This window comes from Caretta caretta, chromosome 14, assembly GCF_965140235.1.
Source record: "Caretta caretta isolate rCarCar2 chromosome 14, rCarCar1.hap1, whole genome shotgun sequence".
Taxonomy (NCBI): Eukaryota; Metazoa; Chordata; order Testudines; family Cheloniidae; genus Caretta; species Caretta caretta.
The window spans coordinates 40,679,374-40,698,914 of NC_134219.1; the positions used below are offsets into that span (position 1 = coordinate 40,679,374).

General features: G+C 50.3%; 1 pseudogene; it reads right to left on the bottom strand.

Moving 5' to 3' along the window:
* Window positions 1-703: 703 nt before the first annotated feature.
* On the bottom strand, window positions 704-14,517 carry LOC142068985 (E3 ubiquitin-protein ligase TRIM39-like; annotated as a pseudogene).
* Window positions 14,518-19,541: the final 5,024 nt, after the last annotated feature.

A 19,541-nucleotide genomic window follows, 5' to 3' on the forward strand; every position in this document is an offset into this window, starting at 1 on the left:
TTTGATACCCCTTTCTCCAGGACTCTGTTTATTTTGTTTTACTTGATCTTTTCCTTTTGTTTTCTCTGTTCCCTCTGCTTCAGCCCAGCCTGCGCTCTCCCCAACCCGTGACACTCGCAGTGTTGCCAACCCTAGAACTTAAAAATCATGAGTCAGAACCCAAAATCATGAAATTGACCCCCCCAAAAAACATGAGGGCTCAAAACAATATATAACGTATCCTGGTTTATCTTCTGATTTTTGAACTCTCTCTGCCCATCCCCCGTGTGACAATTACAGTGTTACTGGCTCTCCCATAGTTACAGGGGAAGGTGATTTGGGCCCCTGTGGCAGGAGCTCTGGCTGGGAGACCCCAGCGAGATCTAATCTCACAGATTGGTACAAAACGCTCCCTGCAGCTGCGGAGCTTCCTCCAACCCCCAAACCCTGATTGAGTCATTCTGTGTCCCGGCCACCCCCACATCTGTCTGTCCCCAGCCCGGCTGTTAGTTCTGCCCTCTGCCCAGCCCCCACATCTGCCCCTCAGGGCCCCTCTGCCCATCCTGCATCTCCAGGGGTTCTCCCCCCCCCCCCACACACACACACTCCTGGGGCTGCAGGGAGGGAGAGGAGCTTGCAGGGGTCCTAGAGATGAGGAGCCAGGGGCTGAGTCGATGGGAGTGCTCCAGAGACGTAGCAACTGGGGTGTGAGAGGCTAGAGATGCTAATGCACAGTCTGAGCCAGGATTTGTACACCAGCCAGAGCCAGGGGTGGAATCTCTTCCCAGGGATGGAGCCCGGTGGGAAAGTGAAGATCGGGGGCCTTGTCACCAGCATCAATAAATGTCACTTGCCCCCGGTCACAGTCCAGACAAACCCGGATCCTGCTGGGAACCCGGCTCAGGAGGGTCACAGGGGCGGTGAGAGCCCGGAACTCACCCCCCCACCTCTGCACAGCCCAGATCCCCCCATAAGGGCTACGGCCGATCCGTCCCTTCCTCCCCACAGACTCTCTGACCACCCCCAGAGCCTAGTACCGTCCACTCCCCACCTTCACCTCCCAGCAGTGTCTCCCTGAGGTGAATCCCTCGCAGCCCAGTACACAGAGCTCAGTGTCAAATCTCTCAGGGTTGTCAGGCAGTCGCTGCCCTGTGTTTCCCCATCTCACACTTTTCCTATCCTCAGACAGGACGAGTTGGGGATGAGCCGTGTCTGGATCCAGAGTCACATTCACTGGGGAGGAGAGAAACAATCAGAGCGTTAGGGGCAGAATGCAGCCCTGGGGGAGGGTTTGATGGTATCCGTGACAGAATCTGCCCCTAGCAGCTCTGAGATCTCAGCACAGGGCTGGGGAGAGTCACTCCCCTGGCAGAGACGGGCCAGTGACAGGGTGAAAGTATCGGCTGGGCCAGGCCTGAGACTCAGAATCTTTCCCCTCCTGCCCCCACCTCTCCCCAGGGAGGGGACTAGAGACACTGGGAGCCCAGCAGATGGCACAACTCAGTGAATATTGAGAGAGCTTCCCCCCACCCCCTCCCCACCTTCAATCCCAGCTGCCCCTGTGCTGGACTTTGGTATGGGGCTTCCCCACTGCACCCTGCCTGCTCTGAAATGTCACAGCTTGGACAGCAACAGGCCACACGGTACCAGGATTGAACATGCCCAGAATTTCACTACAAATCCCTGCAAGCTGCATGGAAACTTTTTAAAGACACCATAATAGAGGTTCACTTTAAATATATACCCCAAATTAAAAAACATAGTAAGAGAACCAAAAAAGAGCCATCATGACTAAACAACAAAGGGAAGCAGTAAGAGGCAAAAAGGCATCCTTTAAAAAGTGGAAGTTAAATCCTAGTGAGGAAACTAGAAAGGAGCATAAACTCTGACAGATGAAGTGCAGAAATATAACTGCGAAGAGCTACAAAAGGATCTCTCAGAACTGGGTGCCTGGGCAACAAAATGGCAGATGAAATTCAACATTGATAAATGCAAAGTAACGCACATTGGAAAACATAATCCCAACTATACACAAAAAATGATGGGGTCTAAGTTAGCTGTTAGCACTCAAGAAAGATCTTGGAGTCATTGTGGATAGTTCTCTGAAAATATTCACTCAATGCACAGCGGCAATCAAAAAAGCGAACAGGATGTTGGGAATCATTAAGAAAGGGATAGATAATAAGAGAGAAAATATCATACGGCCTCTATATAAATCCATGGCATGCCCACATCTTGAATACTGTGTGCAGATGTGGTCACCCCATCTCAAAAAAGATATATTGGAGTTGAAAAAGGTTCAGAAAAGGGCAACAAAAATGATTAGGGCTATGGAACGGCTGCCATCTGAGGAGAGATTAATAAGACTGGGACTTTTCAGCGTGGAAAAGAGACGACTAAGGGGGGGATATGATAGAGGTCCATAAAATCATGACTGGTGTGGATAAAATAAATAAGGAAGTGTTATTTACTCCTTCTCATAACACAAGAATTAGGGGTTATCATATGAAATTAATAGGCAGCAGGTTTAAAATTAACAAAAGGAAGTATTTTTTCACACAACGCACAGTCAACCTGTGGAACTTCTTGCCAGAGGATGTTGTGAAGGCCAAGACTATAACAAAGTTAAAAAAAGAACTAGATAAATTAATTGGAGGATACGTCCATCAATGGCTATTAGCCAGGATGGGCATGGATGGTGTCCCTAGTGTCTGTTTGCCGGAAGCTGGGAATGGGTGACTGGGGATGGATCATTTGATATTACCTATTCTGTTCATTCCCTCTGGGGCACTTGGCATTGGCTGCTGTCAGAAGACAGGATATTGGGCTGGATGGACCTTTGGTCTGACCCAGTATGGCCGTTCTTATGAATATGCAAATTAAGGCTGAGAGATTATTATTTCTACTCAATCTCCTTTTAAACATATCAGACTAGAGGATCTGGTCATCCCTTCTGGACTTAAACTCTGTGACCCTAAGACTCTATTGCTTATACATTTCTCACATTAGCTTCTGCTGTGAAATTCATCCAGTTTAGTCTTTCCCCACATTTATTAAAGTTACATTACAAAACGAATGCTTATACACACCAAAAAGAATGGTAGCAATAATAAAGGAACAAGCAAACAGAAGATTTCATATTGCATCAATTTAAAAAGTTACATTTGAAAACAAACACCTCCACCACAATTAAACAAACTCCCACATGAGGATCCAAATTGGTACAAAAAGTTTCTTATCAGAGGAAGGATAATGACATTTACTTATTTCTTTATCTTGTTTGGCTAAAAAATAAAAGAGAAATAAATATATTTTTTTTAGGCATTTCCATTTTCTTATGTTTTATTTCTATTTTTCATCAATACGACAGTGAAGGCTGGGAGATATCAGCCTCCTCTTCAGGACATCAGAAAAGAGGATCCAGGGGTCCCTTCTGGTCTTTAAGTCTGTAATTCTATTGCTTATCAGTTTTTCAAATTAAATTTTAGTGTGAAATCTATTCAATTTAGTGTTTGCCTACATTTTATGAAGCTACACTAAACCCCCAACCAAAAAAAAACCAAAACAACAACAAAAAGCAAGCACACAAACAAACCAAAACAGGCTAAATATTGCAACAGAATTCTAAAAGTTAAATTTAAAAGGAAACAACTCCACAACAATTAAACAAGCTCCCACATGAGGATCCAATTTGGTACCCCCCCCCCAAAAATTCTTGTCAGAAGGATAATGATACTTACTAATTTCTATGTCTCGTTTGTCCAAAAATTAAACTGAAATACACATACTGTTTGTTAGGAGTTTCGCTTTTCTTATATTTTATTTCTCATTATCATCAATATGATAATTAATGCTTAGGAACTATTTCTATTTCATGTCCTCTTTAGGAGGTCAGACTAGATGATCTTGTCGTCCCTTCTGGTTGTAAACTCTGTGATTCTATTAGAATCATAGGACTGAAAGTCTAATCTCCTGCACTCATGGCAGGACTAAGTATTATCTAGACCACCCCGACAGGTGTTTGTCTAACCTGCTCTTAAAAATCTCTAATGATGGAGATTCTACATCCTCCCTTGGCAGTTTATTCCATTGCTTAAGTACCTTACCTGTTAAGAAGTTTTTCCTAATGGCCAAACTAAACCTCGCTTGCTGAAATTTAAGCCCATTGCTTCTTGTCCTTCCATCAGAGGTTAATGAGAACAATTTTTCCCTCTCCTCCTTGTAACCACCTTTCATATACTTGAAAACTGTTATCATGTCCCCCCTCTTCTCCAGACTAAACAAACCCAATTACTCTATTGCTTACCATTTAATAAAATTAGCTTTTGTGTGAAATTTATCCAGGTTAGTTTTTCCCCACAATTTATAAAGTTATATTCCCCCCCCCATGAGAAAAATCATAAAAAACAAAAAAACAAGTAAGCAAACAAAAACATGTTTAATAAATAAATAAAAAGGGTAAATTTAAAAGCAAAGAACTCCACAACAATTAAACAATCTGCCTGTGATGGAATACACCAGTTTAAAAACATGCCCTTTGAACTTCATAGGGACACTTCTCTTTCCACGGTGGGGGGGGGGGGGGGGGGAGCTACGACCTTTGGTGGAAAAGTCCAAGCCCTAGTGGTGGAGGAGGAGGGGAGAATCAGACAACAATTATATGACAGTAAAACTTGAGAATCAAAAGAAAAGCTTTATAACCCCTAAAACACACATTACAAGATCACATGTCAAAATACACAAAGGAAGTATCCCTAAACAAAACTCCAATAAGTTCTCAAGCAACTTCTTTCTTTCTTTGCCTATCTGTAAATTTCCATTATTGATGGAAATATTTTTTCCATCAGTTTGCGTGTGTAGGGTGAAATCGACCTTGACTGATAAAGATCTAATCCTTCAAAGCCTCTGTACAGGGTATTCCAGTCTCAATCTCAGCAAGACCAACTATTAAAATCATTTGAATTAAATATACATAAAATAATATTCAAGCAGTACATGTTTGCAGCAGAAGTTTTAAAGACCATCAAACCACTGAACTAGTAGAAGTTACTGGCTAAGCACCTGGAACCAGGGAGCTTGCTGAAGTGCTAAACTAGTTTTTGACAGCAGTAGCTTCTTATGCAGGTTCAGAGAAACAGAGAAAATATTTTTTTAATTTCAGTGTATTCAGTTAGCTCAGTTCAATGAGTAGTTCATTCAGAGCTGAGAAACTGTTTGAGTTGAAAAAGTAGGAAAGCGTTTTATCCTCTTCCAATCTATGAATAAAACGTAAGATGTGGGAGGATGAGCGCTACCTGTTCTAAAATCTTGAAGGACGTGGTGACCTTAAGAAATCAGTTCAATTCACTAACTACAGATTAATAATTCCTCTGTTAAAGAAATTAATTTTAAGTGCAAAATTTGTTTTGATCAACTTATTTTTTTCTTCAATATCCAGCACATTTAAGGAACTTTTATTTAACATATAAAAACAGTTTTAAAATGCTGGTTGTTTGGATGGTTTGTTTTTTTGTTTGTCAGTTTGCACAAGCAAAAAAAATATCGAGTAAATAAGAAGTGTGTCATTCACAATTGTTAACATAATTAAAATGTGAAAATGTAAGAATTGGAATACATGAATAAATCTGAATAAACGAATCTCAGTAAAGGTACGGAGGTATAGTGCAGCCTCCTGGTGAGCACAGAGAAGTACCAGATTTAGTGTAAATGTTATACAGCAGAATCTCACAGTTACGAACACCAGAGTTATGAACTGACAGGTCAAACACACCTCTTGGAACCAGAAGTACACAACCAGACAGCATCAGGGCCAAAAAAAACAACAACAAGGAAATACAGTACAGCGCTGTGTTAAATGTAAACTATTAAAAAAAATAAAGGGAAACATAAAAAAAAAAAAAAAAGATTTCCTAAGGTAAGGAAACTGTTTCTGTGCTTGTTTCATTTAAGTTAAGATGGCTAAAGCAGCATTTTTCTTCTGCATAGACCAGTTTCAAAGCTCTCTCGTCAATGTTCAGTTGTAAACTTTAAAAAAAAACAATCACAATATTTTGTTCAGAGTTACAAACAACCTCCAATCCCGAGGTTCGACTGTATTTAGTTGCAAATCAACATATTTTAATGAAAAGCAGTCTTTCTTTAGGAAACTCCCGGGGCGGGAGCACAAACCAGGTAAGGGAGGGCATGACCAAAAATGTTTCGGGACCACTGTCCTAGACAGAGGAGCTCCCCTAAGGGGGAGGTGCTGCCAGAGATGACAATGACAGCAGCACTGGAGAGCTGCCCCCAGCTGGAGAAAGTGGACGCAGAGAATAAAGGCACAGTCTGAAATGACCCCAGCTCCAGGAAGGAGGGCTGGCGTCATCTGATTCCACGATGGAAACTAAACCAAGCCCAGCTCTGGGAAGGAGGACTGAGGGCTCCAGATTTGAGGATAGGGAGGAGCTTGAGTGAGTGCTGGAGGCTGGAGCAGAGTGAGGGAAAAGATTTTATTTTGGGGTTTACTTAGACTCAGAGTGGACCCCAGCAGGGGACTTTTTCTCTTGCGTCTTTTAGACTGTGAGACATAATTTAAGGAGTGCCGAAGAGGGTAAATTTAGGCAAGTTGCTTGCCAAGACACCCTGAAGCGGTTGAGGGTGATATGTGAGGGCACCACCCCATGATGAGTCTACAAAACTGGAACCCATTTAACAGAAACTGCCCCTTCCCCAAGCAGACAGAGCCTCACTCTCTTCAATCTGTCTGGTTGGGCCCCTCACCACAGCATCCGACCCCAACAGAGCCTGCATCACAGAGTAGGAAGCTGGAGCAAATACCAGGTTTTGGGCCACCCACCTGGCTTCCAGTGAGCCTGTCCCAGCTCCCAGGCTGCTCCCGCTCCCCCACAGCCTCCAGCTCCCCTCATCCTCAGGCTGCCTCTGCCCTGCCCTGTTCCCTGGGCGGTGACCCAGGGCCCAGCATGGAGCCATCAGGGTCACTACAATACTGTCTGCCACACCCAGAAAACAGGCACGGGATGGGCTTAGGGAGTGGCTGGCCCCACAATGGGACCCCCGTTCCCCTTCCCCGAATGTTTGCTGCTGCCCTTGCGGGACCTTGTCTGCACTCAGACCAGGAGCCCTGTGGGGCTGGCAGCCCCGTGTTCTGTCTCTGCAGTGCCTGGCTCACTCGTGGGCGCTATACCAATAATAACACTCACTGCCCAGCACCAAAGGTCTGCAGGACAGCGCAGGCCTTCCCCATTGCACACGGGGACCCTGGGGAGCAGGGAGCCCTGGTTACTCTGCCCCACACATTCACCCAGCGACTCCCCCGAGCTGCCGGACCCGGGTCCCTGGGGTCAGAGCGCGGGCAGTCGAGTGGCAGTGACCGGCCGGGGCTGCTGGGGGGGGTGGCAGGAAAGGGTTAATCCCAGCACGGTGGCCCTTTGCTGCCCGGCCCTGGCTGGTCTCTGCCCTCTGGGGGCAGCACAGGGCGCGTGTCTCTGAGCAGGTCCCTGCCCACTCGCCTGGCCACTTGCCCAGACCCAGAGAACCCAGGTGCCGGGGGAGGAGCAGCCCCAGCAGCGCCGCATTGGCCCTGGCACGGGCTGAGCCTGCGAGCGCAGCACCAGAGGCCGCGGCGGGGGGGGGCTCAGCCATTGAGAGCAGCAGGGTCCCCCCCACCCGCAGGGGAGGGGTCGGCGCTGGGACAACAGGCCGGGCTGGGCCAGGGGCTGGGAGCTCTGGCAGCCAGCGCGGGGCCGGCACCAAGGGCCCTGCTGGAGACCCTGGGCCTGGCCAGCCGGGAGCAGCCAGCGAGTGACTCAGGGCCTGGGGCCCTGCCTAGGACGGGGTTTCCGGGGGGTGACAGGAGGCTCCCCAGGGGCTGAGGATCCCCTAGAAGGAGGCACGGAGGTGACTAGCTCAGGATCCCGACAGGCTCAGGGGCCAGGGCTGTGGAATGGCCCAGAGCCCAGCCGTGTTCAGGGTCCGGTGGGCACAGACTGTGCTGGGCTGGGGGCAGCGAGGGGGCAGGGGAGCAGGGATGTGCTGGCTCCAGCCAGCCACAGAGAGGAAGCTGCTTCCCCCACAGCCTGGGGTTCCTGCTCCCCGGAGCCCTGAGATCCTGGCCCTGCAGCCGGCACCCACTGCGCAGCCTCCATCGGCCGGGACAGACACACCCAGCTTGGCCCCTTCGACTGCCCCCTGCTGGGGGTGGGGGGTGGGAAGAGAGGAGCGGAGGGGGTAGGATGAAAGGGCCAGTTCAACTTTCAGAGACCAGGCTCACTGAACCTTCCCACTCCCCCTCTCCTCGGCCTTAGCTTCTTATCTGTCCCTCCTTGCGGTCAGGTTTCTGTCTTTGCCCCCGGTCGCCGCGCTGGGGTTGTGGGGAGGGGTTTGGATGGGGGCAGCTCACGCTCAGACACTGTGACAGGGTCGCACTCTTGTGTGTGAGTCTCACTCACTGAGTAGCAAACCACTGACCCAACCTCACACTGGGCTGTGCTCAGAGCAGACGAGGGGCGCATAGGATTTGCTTGTTACCCAGTAACACACCACCCAAGTCAGACCGCAGCAGCCAGACCAGCCTTTTCTCCAGCTCAGAAAGCTCAGCCAAGCTTGGCTAATGGAGCCTGGGGCAGTGCTGAATGGTGGCCACACAACGCAGCCCTCACATGTCCCAGGAGAGAGGCACAGACACATCATCCTTTACCAGTCTGTGCGGCACCCAGCACGAATGGACCAGTCCAGGCCCACAGCACCTGGCTTAGTGACACCCATTAACTCAGCCATGGAGGGGTCAGGATGTCACAGTGATGGGGCCTGGTCAGACACCTGGGCAAGTACCAGCAGGTGTCTGTAAGTAGGAGGGAAACTGCCCAGCACTCAGCGCATCGGCATCCAGCAATCACACAGCTCCAAGCCTGTCAGCTGGGTGCAAGCGTGTCCTGGGGTCCCAGGCTCTGTCCAGATCCCCAGCACAATACAATTGAATGTCCCAGTAGATGCCACTCACCTCCGAATCTTTCTGGCGCTTCCCTCATATCAGGGGAAATTTTATACATGTTCTTCATGTCAGTAGAAATGGCTTCTGGTTCCTGGAGTTTCACATTCTGAGTCCTACAAAGAAAACATCCCATCATCACTCAGCTGCTCTGTGCACACGTCATCCCAGAACCACCACCAAGGATATAAGAGCAATGAACATAGGAAACACACCTGCTCAATGTGCTTTTCACACACTGAAACGAAAAAGAGAATCAATGCTCTGTATTAACACAGTGCACATAAAACTGAGTGAGTCTAACTCTGGGCATCAAAGTTTCATCCAGAAAATAGATCAACCCTCCCAGGCTTCACTGTTTTGTGGTAAAATCTCACACTCCATTTTGCATTAACACTTGTTTCATTTTTGTAGGGGAGACAGGAATTTAGCTAAAGGGTTCTCCCTTCTTGGGACCCAACCCATCAGTATCTGTGTTTATCAATTGTGTTGGGTCCAGTTTTCTGGAGTCAGAGCAGGGATGGGTTTTGCTCAGTATCATTTTTGTATCATGCCAACATCTGGGTTCTTATCGCCACCAGCTGCCTCCAATACCTGTAGCTTCACCACCCAGCCCTGTGACCCTTATCCACTGCACTCAACCCCCATCACCATGCATTTTAGCCAGCCTGAAGGGCAGCACTCATTGCACAGCACTCCAGACATGAAGGCCGAGTATGAGAATAAGACATGCCCAGATCTGTGATTGTACCTTTCCCCACCCCACCCCCTTGCCCTTTCTGTTACCCAAGCAGTTGTGTTTCTTTTCAATAAATGAATTTTCTTTTCAATAAATGGCTTTTTTTGCATTTGAAAACATTCTTTATTATTGTATTAAGTTAGAGATACCTTAGCCCATGAAAGCAACAGGCACTGCAAGTCAGTGTAGCAAACACAGATTCCTACTAACATTGGAACCACTGCACTTCACTCCCATGCAGGACACCAGACATTACTGGTGGCTTTCAGCCTCAAATTGCTCCCTCAAGGCATCCCTAATCCTTGCAGCCCCACGCTGGGCCCCTCTAATAGCCCTGCTCTTTGGCTATTCAAATTCAGCCTCCAGGTGTTGTACCTCCGAGGTCCATGCCTGAATGGATCTTTTAACCTTCCCTTCACAAATGTTCTGGAGGGTACAGCATGCGGATATAACCGCAGGGATGTTGTCATCAGCCAGGTCCAGCTTCCCATACAGAGAGCACCAGCGGCCCTTTAAACGGCCAAAAGCACACTCCACAGTCATTCTGCACCGACTCAGCCTGTTGTTGAAGCACTCCTTGCTGCTGTCAAGGCTCCCTGTGTAGGGTTTCATGAGACACAGCATTAAAGGGTAAGCGGGGTCTCCAAGGCTCAGAGTGGGCATTTTGACTTTCCCTATGGTGGTCTTCTGGTCTGGGAAGGAAGTCCCGGTTGCAGTTTCCTGAACAGGCCACTGTTCCAAAAGATGTGTGCATCATGCACCCTTCTGGGCCAGCCTGTGTTAATGTCAATGAAAGCCCCACGGTAATTCACAAGCGCCTGGAGAACCACAGAGAAATAACCCTTCCAATTAACGTACTCGGTGGCTTGGTGGTCTGGTGCCAGAATTGGAATATGCATCCCATCGATCGCCCCTCTGCAGTTAGGGAAACCCATTTCTTCAAAGCCAGCCACACTGTCATGCACGTTACCAGAGTCACGGTTCTTCTGAGCAGGATGAAATTAATGGCCCCGCAAACTTGCATCAACACGATTCCAACGGTCGACTTTCCCACTCCAAACTGGTTAGCGACCGATTGGTAGCTGTCTGGAGTTGCCAGCTTCCAGATTGCAATAGCCACCCACTTCTCCACTGTCAGGGCAGCTCTCAATCTTATGTCCTTGCACCACAGAGTGGGGACAAGCTCATCACACAGTCCCATGAAAGTGGCTTTTCTCATCTGAAAGTTCTGTAGTCACTGCTCGTCATCCCAGACTGGCATGACAATGTGATCCCGCCACTCAGTGCTTGTTTCCCAAGACCCAAAATCCGTGTTCCACTGTGGTGAGCATGTCTGTGAATGCCACAAGCAATCTCATATCGTAACCAGCAGACAGAGCTGTGTTGCCAAAGTGATCAACTGTGGCTGGTGCTGGATTACAAATCACTTCAGTATTGAATGTGGGAGTAATGAAATTGTGTTATCTTTATTGTATGAGTAAAGGGCAGCAGAGTAGCACTTAGCCTGTTCTGATTGAGGGGGTCACCCTCCCCTGAAGTGAACTTGCTAAGCAGGGGGCTTCAATGCCAGACCCCAGTGAAGGTGAAGAGGGGGTGGGCACAGGTGTGCTTGCTGGGTAGTGTGGACTTTACCCAAGAGTCCTCGGGCTTGGCTACACTTGTACGTTATACCGCAATAAAGCCGCCCAGTGCGCTCTACCTCACTCCCCGTCCACACTGACAAGGCACGTCGAGTGCTCTGACCCCTGGCTAGTGCGCTCCTGGTACTCCACCTTGGCGAGAGGGATAATGTCTGATGCGTCTTGGGTGAGAAGCCCCAGTGTCAGTGTGAACCAGGTGTTGCATTACTGCGCTCTGATTGCCCTCCGGAAACGTCCCATAATCCCCTTAAGGCAAGTGGCCAATCTTGTCATTGTTGGGCAATCAGCTGTAGGAATGCGGCTGTGCCCTTTCAAAGCTCCGTTTCTGACAACCAGCTGCTTCTCTGCGCTGAGACAAAGCGAACATTTACTATTTGCTATGAGAGAGAGGCAGAGAGGGGAGGGGGGTCTGAACTGACCAGACAGCGTGTTGACACATGCTCAGCACCCCAAAAACCCTCTCTCTCTCCCCAACATACACACAACACACTCCCTGTCACACGCCACCCCACCCCCGCATTTGAAAAGCACGTTGCAGCCACTTGAATGCTGGGAAAGCTGCCCATAATGCACCGCTCCCAATGCAGCTGCGAGTGCCGCAAATGCGGCCACGCCAGTGCGCTGTCAGCTGTCAGTGTGGACAGACTGCGGCGCGTTCCCTCGTGCACTCTCCGAAGGCTGGTTTAACCCAAAGCGCTCTTCATCTGCAAGTGTAGCCAAGCTCCTAGGCACGGTTTAACTTGCTCCTCTCCACTGTTCAAAGACAGAACTAACTAAGGCTCCAACTGGAGTCTTTTGTTTTGTTAAGTGATCAGTAGAGCTGAAATCACTTGTTGTGGGTCAGTGTTTCGGCCCAGCCTGCTTCAGCAAGGAAGTTCCCCCACTACGGGCTTGGCTACACTGGCAGATGTAGAGCGCTGGGAGTGAAACCAGCCTTCGGAGAGCGCAGCAGGGAAACGCTGCCGAGTGTTCACACTGTCGGCTGCAAGTGCACTGGCATGGCCACATTAGCAGCTCGTGCAACACCACAGAGAGCAGTGCATTGTGGGAGCTATCGCAGTGTGCAAGTGGCTGCAGCCTGCTTTTCAAATGGGGAGGGGTGGAGTGTGACAGGGAGTGTGTTGTGTGTACGTGGGGGGAGAGACAGTGTGTTTTGAGGGCTGAGAGCTTGTCAGCAGGCTGTCTTCTCAGTTCAGACAGCAGCAGACCCCCGCCCCCCGCCTCTCTCTCTCTCACACCCTCACAGCAGCAGCATTCCACACTCATGGTTTGCTTTGCCCCAGAGCAGAGAGGCAGCCGGCTGTCAGAAACGGAGCTTTGAAAGGAGATATCCACGTGCCTGCAGCCGATTTCAAAACAATGACAAGAGTGGCCATTTGATTTCAGGGGATTATGGGATATTTCCGGAGGCCAATCACAGCGCAGTAATGCAGCACCTAGTTCACACTGACATCCGGGCGTTTCAGCCGGGGCGCAGCGAGCGTTATGCTTCTGTGGAGGTGGATTACCAGGGGCGCTCCAGCTGCAGAGTCCAGGCGCTCTACGTGCCTTGCCAGTGTGGACACCTCAGGAGTTAGGGCGCCCGGGGCTGCTTTAATGCTCTCTAACTTGCAAGTGTAGCCAAGCCCTAGGAGTTGAAAATCACTAAGAGCAGCGTAGAACCTCAGGAGACTGATCTGCAGAGGTTATAGCAGAGAAGCAGGTGATGGCTGGCAGGGCGGCCGGTGGAGTGGGCCAGTGGGGTGTGCGGCAGGGTGGTGACACCAGAGCAAGTGCTTGGACAGCGGAGCAACCAAGGTGCCTTCTTCCTCCCCCTGCACCCCCCCAGGGTGGGAGCTGAGCTCACACAGATGCATCTCTGAACCCTGAGTCTTCACTGACCAAGGACAGCCACTGTGAGTGGGGTGGGGTGAGGGAGCAGAGAGGGGCACAGCAAAGGAACTTTTGGTTGTAGAACTCCAGAACATGAGGTAGAAGACACTGACCAACGTACACTGGAGAGGGTGTTTTGCTCACGGTTTTATGTTTATGAATCCTGCGTGTGGCATTTTCCTTAGTCAATGCCGGTGACTTCCCTCCTCTCATTTAAAGTTTCTTTTCTACCATCGGCACCAACTCTGTGGGTGCTCCAGGGCTGGAGCAACCATGGAATAAAAATAGTGGGTGCTCAGCACCTACTGGCAGCCCCGCCGATCAGCTCTGCCCCTGCCCCGCAATGCTTCCTGCCCGCTGGCGACCCGGAGACCAGCTTCTGCCCCATCCTCCCAGCACCTCCCACCTGCCACAGATCAGCTGTTCAGAAGCTGTTCTCAGAAGCTGGGAATGGGTGACAGGGGATGGATCTCTTGATGTTTACCTCCTCTGTTCATTCCCTCTGGGGCACCTGGCATTGGCCACTGTCGGAAGACAGGATACTGGGCTAGATGGACCTTTGCTCCCACAGGGGATGGCTGTTCTTACGGTCTTAAGGTCTTGCTGCCCACTCCACCTGGCAGACGGGTTGTAGGTGCAAAAAGAGCCGTCAGCCATGGTCTCTCTATTACATGTTGGAACTTGCAGTTTTGGAGCAAAAAAAGTTCGGATCTTTTCCAATTATCCACAACCCCCAGTGCTCATCCCCTCTGAAAACCAGGCCCTTTTGGTTTAGGTGCCTATCTTTAGGCAGCCAGGTGTGAATGTTTGTCCTTGTATTGATGGGGGATAAACCTGGTGTCCTTAACGGGTTTAATTAAGCAAAGTCAACAGCATTTCTTACCTTGCATCCCTGGGCAGCCTCCTCAATGGGAACCACAGTGTGAGACTTGTGGTCCCGGGATTTCTCACGCACCCAGCAAATAGTTTCTCCATCATCCTCACAGAAGCGTTTGAGATGTTCCTCGTCTCTCACACAGATCCTCCTTTTGCTCTTTTCCTGGTTTTAACCCCAGTTGTTTGATCTTTTGTATGATGTTGTTCAACTGTGTGTTGATTTGGAACTCCCTTTTCTGGAACTGGGCTCTGCACTGGGGACAGGTCAGGCGTGTCCCCGTTCCCTTCTCCTCACTATACTGGGTGAGGCAGGCTCGGCAGAAGTTATGCCCACACGCGATAGTCACCGGCTCCGTCAGATATTCCAGGCAGATGGAGAAAATAGCTTCATCTTGTATTTCCCCTGCTGTAGCTGCAGTGGCCATGGCAGCTGGGTGAGCATCTGTTCTCTCTGCCCTTGGCTGTGCAGTGTGGGCTTGTGCTGACACTGGGAGGGGCCGCCTGCAAGTATCTGCTAGTCCCAGCCACAGAAGGAGAAGAAGAAAAAGGAGGAGCCAGGAGGGGGAGAAAACAGGAAAGTGAAACTGAAGGAGAGTAAAAGAGGGGGAAGGACAGGGAGAGGGCAGGAGAGAAGGAATGGATGGAGGTGAGGAGAAGGGATGGGAGAACAGGGGGCAATGGAGAGAGGGGGAAGAATATGAACCAATCTGATGTGTATTGCTGGAAGGCTGGAAGGGAGAGCATATCCCCTGCCCCACAGGCAGGAACTGTCTAACCTACCTCAACACTCCCTGGGGATTGAAGTGGGGACCTACAGCGCTTAGCACAAGTCTCTACAGCTGGAGCTAAAGAGTCAGTCTGTGAAGTTCAGAGCTGTAAAAACCCACAAAATAAGGTCTGGATGAAGCATGGTCTGAGGATGCTTCCCTCCCCCTCTTCCCCCCCCCCCCCCCCCCCCGAGACCAGGGTGAAGCCCTAGCAGTCCGGTTTACTGGGCCCTGCCTCAGCTGGATGTGGTGATTTCTCTGGACCCTTCCAGCCCCACATTTCTATCCGTGAGCTCAGGCCTGTCTGAGACTCTCCGGGCCTTGGAGCCTGACCCAGCGCCCCTTGCAGTCAATGGTCAGATTCCCATTGGCCGTTCGATCTGGCCCTCGCGCACATCCCATCACCTGTGTATTGCACTCAGGACCAGCGCAAGGATATTTTGCGCCCTAGGAAACTTCCACCTTGTGCCCCCCTTCCCCCTCCTTTCCCCTCCCCGCGTACTGCTTCACTACGGTACAAAGTGGCAAGGACAATATCAATATGACAAATTTCAAGAACACACGCATATCGGCACGTAAACATACACACTCAGATACTGAGCATACCCACACAATGGACACAACGTATTCGCGAAGTGATGCAGCAGCACTTGCCAGAGTCTGAGATCTGAAACATCTCCACAGACATCGTGAGCCTCAGTCGACAACCTCCGAAAACGAGTCAACTTAGCACGATAACCAGCCGGTCAGAACGGGTGACGGCCGCGCGCAATGAGGAAAACGACGTCACACGCACACACACGCACACACACATGAACACACACACACAGAGCGGGAGGTTTCCATGTTTGGTAACTATAATGCCTCATGGTGCCCGCTTGTCTCTGCATTGACCAGCTGTGGCTCCAGGTGAGCACTTCCCATAGAAATCCTGAGACGGGTAAACTGTCCCAAGAAATTTAAAAATGTCCTGGGCCAAATGTAGAATGAGGGGGGCAGGCAGGGGTCTCCGAGGCTGCTCGCTATGGGGAGCTGGGGCACCAGCGGGAAGGCTGCGGGGGGCACACGGGGAGGCAGTGGCAGGTACCCAGGTACCCTCAGGCTTTGAGCCAGGAGTCCTGCTCCATCCTCCTAGCGCCTGCCTTCAGCTCCCATCTGGTCTCACCACAGCCCTGCTCCATGAACAGTCCCACCATAGGGGGACGAGCCTGTCCCATTTCATGGGCCCGTGGGGGCTGTGCTCTGTCCCAGAGCAGACTGGGCCCCGTGCTCTCTGCCCCGGAGTGGGATGGCCTGGCTCCTCCCAGGGCCGAATTAACTTTTTGTGGGCCTGGCTCCAAACATATTTGTGGGCCCCCCTGGGGAATGAAGAGGCCGGGGCAAGAGCACAGCGGGCAGGGTAGATTTGATTTAAATCATGACTTAAATCACTAGTTAGGAAGACTTGATTTAATCATGGGTTTCTACATAAAAGTGCATTCTTGTTGGTTGTTATAACCTTAATACATATTCTTCACAACTCAGAGACAGATGTAGGTTTCATTTCTAGAAGGCACTCACTATACATTTGTAAACCGTGATTTATTTTGAAAACTTTTCAGATGAGTTTTACAGCTGTATCAGAAAATGAATGATTGTTTGGTTATTTCATTTGTCAAAGATAATTGAAGCAGATATTTATGAAGTCATTGGAAGGTGAACTATCTCCAATTCAAGAGGTTAATCATGAATATTTGGAGGATTTTCTTGTCAGGCTGTATTAAGAGGAGAACACTACCAGACAGACATTTAAATTGTTTTATTTAACTAAAACAACAACGTTAAGTATTTTTTTCTTCAACAGCAAACATAATATTTTAATAAAAAAGCATATGTCCATCACTTCTCACATTTATCTCCAGACTTCTTCTCCTTTTCCAGATCTATTCTGCCCCCAACAATCTTCTATTCATTGAACTTTTTGAAACTTTTCACTTTTAAAGAGAGGTAAAGGGTTGACCCTGTGTACACAAATTTGCAGAGGGACAATAGAGTTGAGGTCTGTTATTTCTCACCGCTATACATTATTTATTTATTTAAAACATTTTTGCTGTTAACAAGCATGTTACCTCTGGAGACACAAATCCACAGTTTGAGAACTGCAAACCTAAGCATCTCTGATGGTATCTTCCAGACTGAGCACTGAATCCCGTTGGGTAGATAGAAAAATTAACTTAAATAATCTATACAGAAGCCCCTGGAACCCCATAAGATTGGGTCCCTAATCCATGAACTATTAGAACTTATTTACAAAACTTTTCTTAAAGATTACAATTATATATTGTCTCATACTATAGAATTAGAATTTATTATCCCTATTCCATGATATAATGTATCTTAATTAAAACTATCTTTAGATAGTTTTTTCCCTCAAAAATCCAAGTTAAATTAAAATCTAATTTTTTTATTTTTTTCTTAAAGTCATTGATTTTTATCCACCCTGACAGCTGGGCATGGTGGGGGGGAAGGATTGGTCCCCAGCTGGAGTGAGGCAGGGGCCAGGAGCAAGATGAGCACAGTGGGTCATGGTGGGAGAATTAGTCCCTGCTGACTGGAGCAAGGCATGGGCCGGAGGCAAAAGCACAGCGGGGTGGGAGCTAGGGTTGGTCCTTGGAGCAAGGGAGGGGCTGGGAGTAAACTGCAAGTGCAGCAGGGCTGGGGAGGGGGTAAACAGGATCCCTCCCTCACCCCTGCCCACATAGAGCTGGTACCTACCTTCTCCCTGGTTCTAGCCGATTCTCTTCGTCTCTCTCTGCACCGAGCTGACGGTGGGGGTGAAGGGTCTGGGAGGGAGTTAGGGTGCAGGAGCAGGCCGGGGGTTGGGGTTCAGGGTCTGGCCAGCAGCAAGAATGAGGGAGGGGGCTCAGGGTTGGGGCTGGAGGTTGGTGTGTGGAGTGCTTACCTGGGGCAGCTCCCGTTCGGTGCGAGGGGTGCAGGTGGGTATGTGGGGGGCCGGGTTCAGGAGCTCCCATTTGGTGCTCAGGGTGGTGGCGGGGATGTGCAGGAGTCAGGGCATGAGGTGGAGGGCTGGGTATATGTGGGGGTGCAGGAGTCAGGACTGGGGGCTGTGTGTGTGTGAGGGGGGTTCAGGAGTCAGGGCATGGGGTGTGGGGGGTGCAGGAGTCAGGGCAGAGGGCTGGGTGTGTGTGAGGAGGTGCATGAGTCAGGGATGGGATCATAGGGGTGTGTGGGGGGTGCAGGGGTCGGGGCTTGAAGGTGTGGGGGGTGCAGGGGTCAGGGATGGGAGGTGTGGGGGGTGCAGGAGTCAGGACAGAGGACTCGGGGGTAGAGGAGTCAGGGCAGAGGGCTGGGGGTGTGGGCTTGGGTCTTGGGGATGCTCCCAGCCCCCTGCCCTGAGAGGCTCATGGCAGGGGCCTGGAGGGGATATGTCCCAATTCCACCCCTTTCCCCAAGGCCCCGCTCCTGCCTCTTCTCCGCTTCCTCCCTCTCCCTCTCGCAGGCAGCAGCGGATGGGTGGCAGGGAGGGAGAGGGAGTGAGGGGGGAGGCGGGAACCCAGCATGCTGGGGAAGAGGCGGAGGACGGGGGAGCTTGGTGGCCGGCACAGCCTGCCCTGTTGAAGCAGGACAGAGCCCCGGGAGCCGCAGCACCAAGCTTCTGCCCCAGCAGGGGAGAGCAGGGGACGGAGAAGAGCGGCTGCTGGGGCCCCTTCGGAGTGTGGGCCTGGCGCATTAGCTGGCGCCATGGTAAATCTGCTACTGCCCGCGGTGCTGCCCCGCCCGCCGCAGTGAAAGCTGGACCCGCCCCGCCCCTCCCCGCTGGTCCATCCCCCGGCTCCGTGCGCTGCTCACTGGCCAGGCAGCGCCTCTGCTCCTCGGAGAGAAGACAAGTTAAAATGTAAAAAAAAATTGGGGGCCCCGCTTTTTGGTGCCCCCAAATCTTGGCACCCTGGGCGATCGCCTAGTTCGCCTAAGGGTTGCACCGGCCCTGAGTGCACTGTGCATCGTTAGGGGCCTCGCGACCCCCTGGGTTATTGTTACAGGGAGACACTGAGCTGAGCTCACAGAGTTCTGTCTTGTCTGTTAAATCTCCTCTGGGCTTCCGCCATCCTGTCCCTGAAAATGAAAATGTCAGAAAGTAACAACAGCCCTGGGGCTGCTCCGAGTGACTCTGCAGAGGCCCTGCGAGTTCTCCTGCTCCCGAGGCTGAAGTGCAAACCCCAGCCCAAGCCAGGTGCCAGATAAGCCTCAGGCTGCAGCTTTCAGGTGAACGTGGCACACCCCAGGTAACTGAAGAGGAAGGAGCAGAGGGAAACTAACAATGTGATTTTATCGGCTATTCTTTCATCTGGCCAGATTATTCTTTTTCAAGAAAATAGGCTCAGTCCAGTGAGAACAACAGAGAAAAATAGCATTTCAAAATTAAGGGGAAAAGTTATCAAGACACCCAGGTTAATGTCTAGCTCTACCCACCATTCCCAGGGAATTCTAACCACACACTAACCCACAGAAAGCTTCCTACCAACACTACGAAAAGAAGGATTCTGCGTGGACTCCTCCTGAAGGTCGAAACAGCAGACTGGACTTCTACATAGAGTGCTTCCACTGACATGCATGGGCTGAAATTGTGGAAAAGCAGCATCACTTGCCCCATAACCTCAGCCGTGCAGAACACAACGCCATCA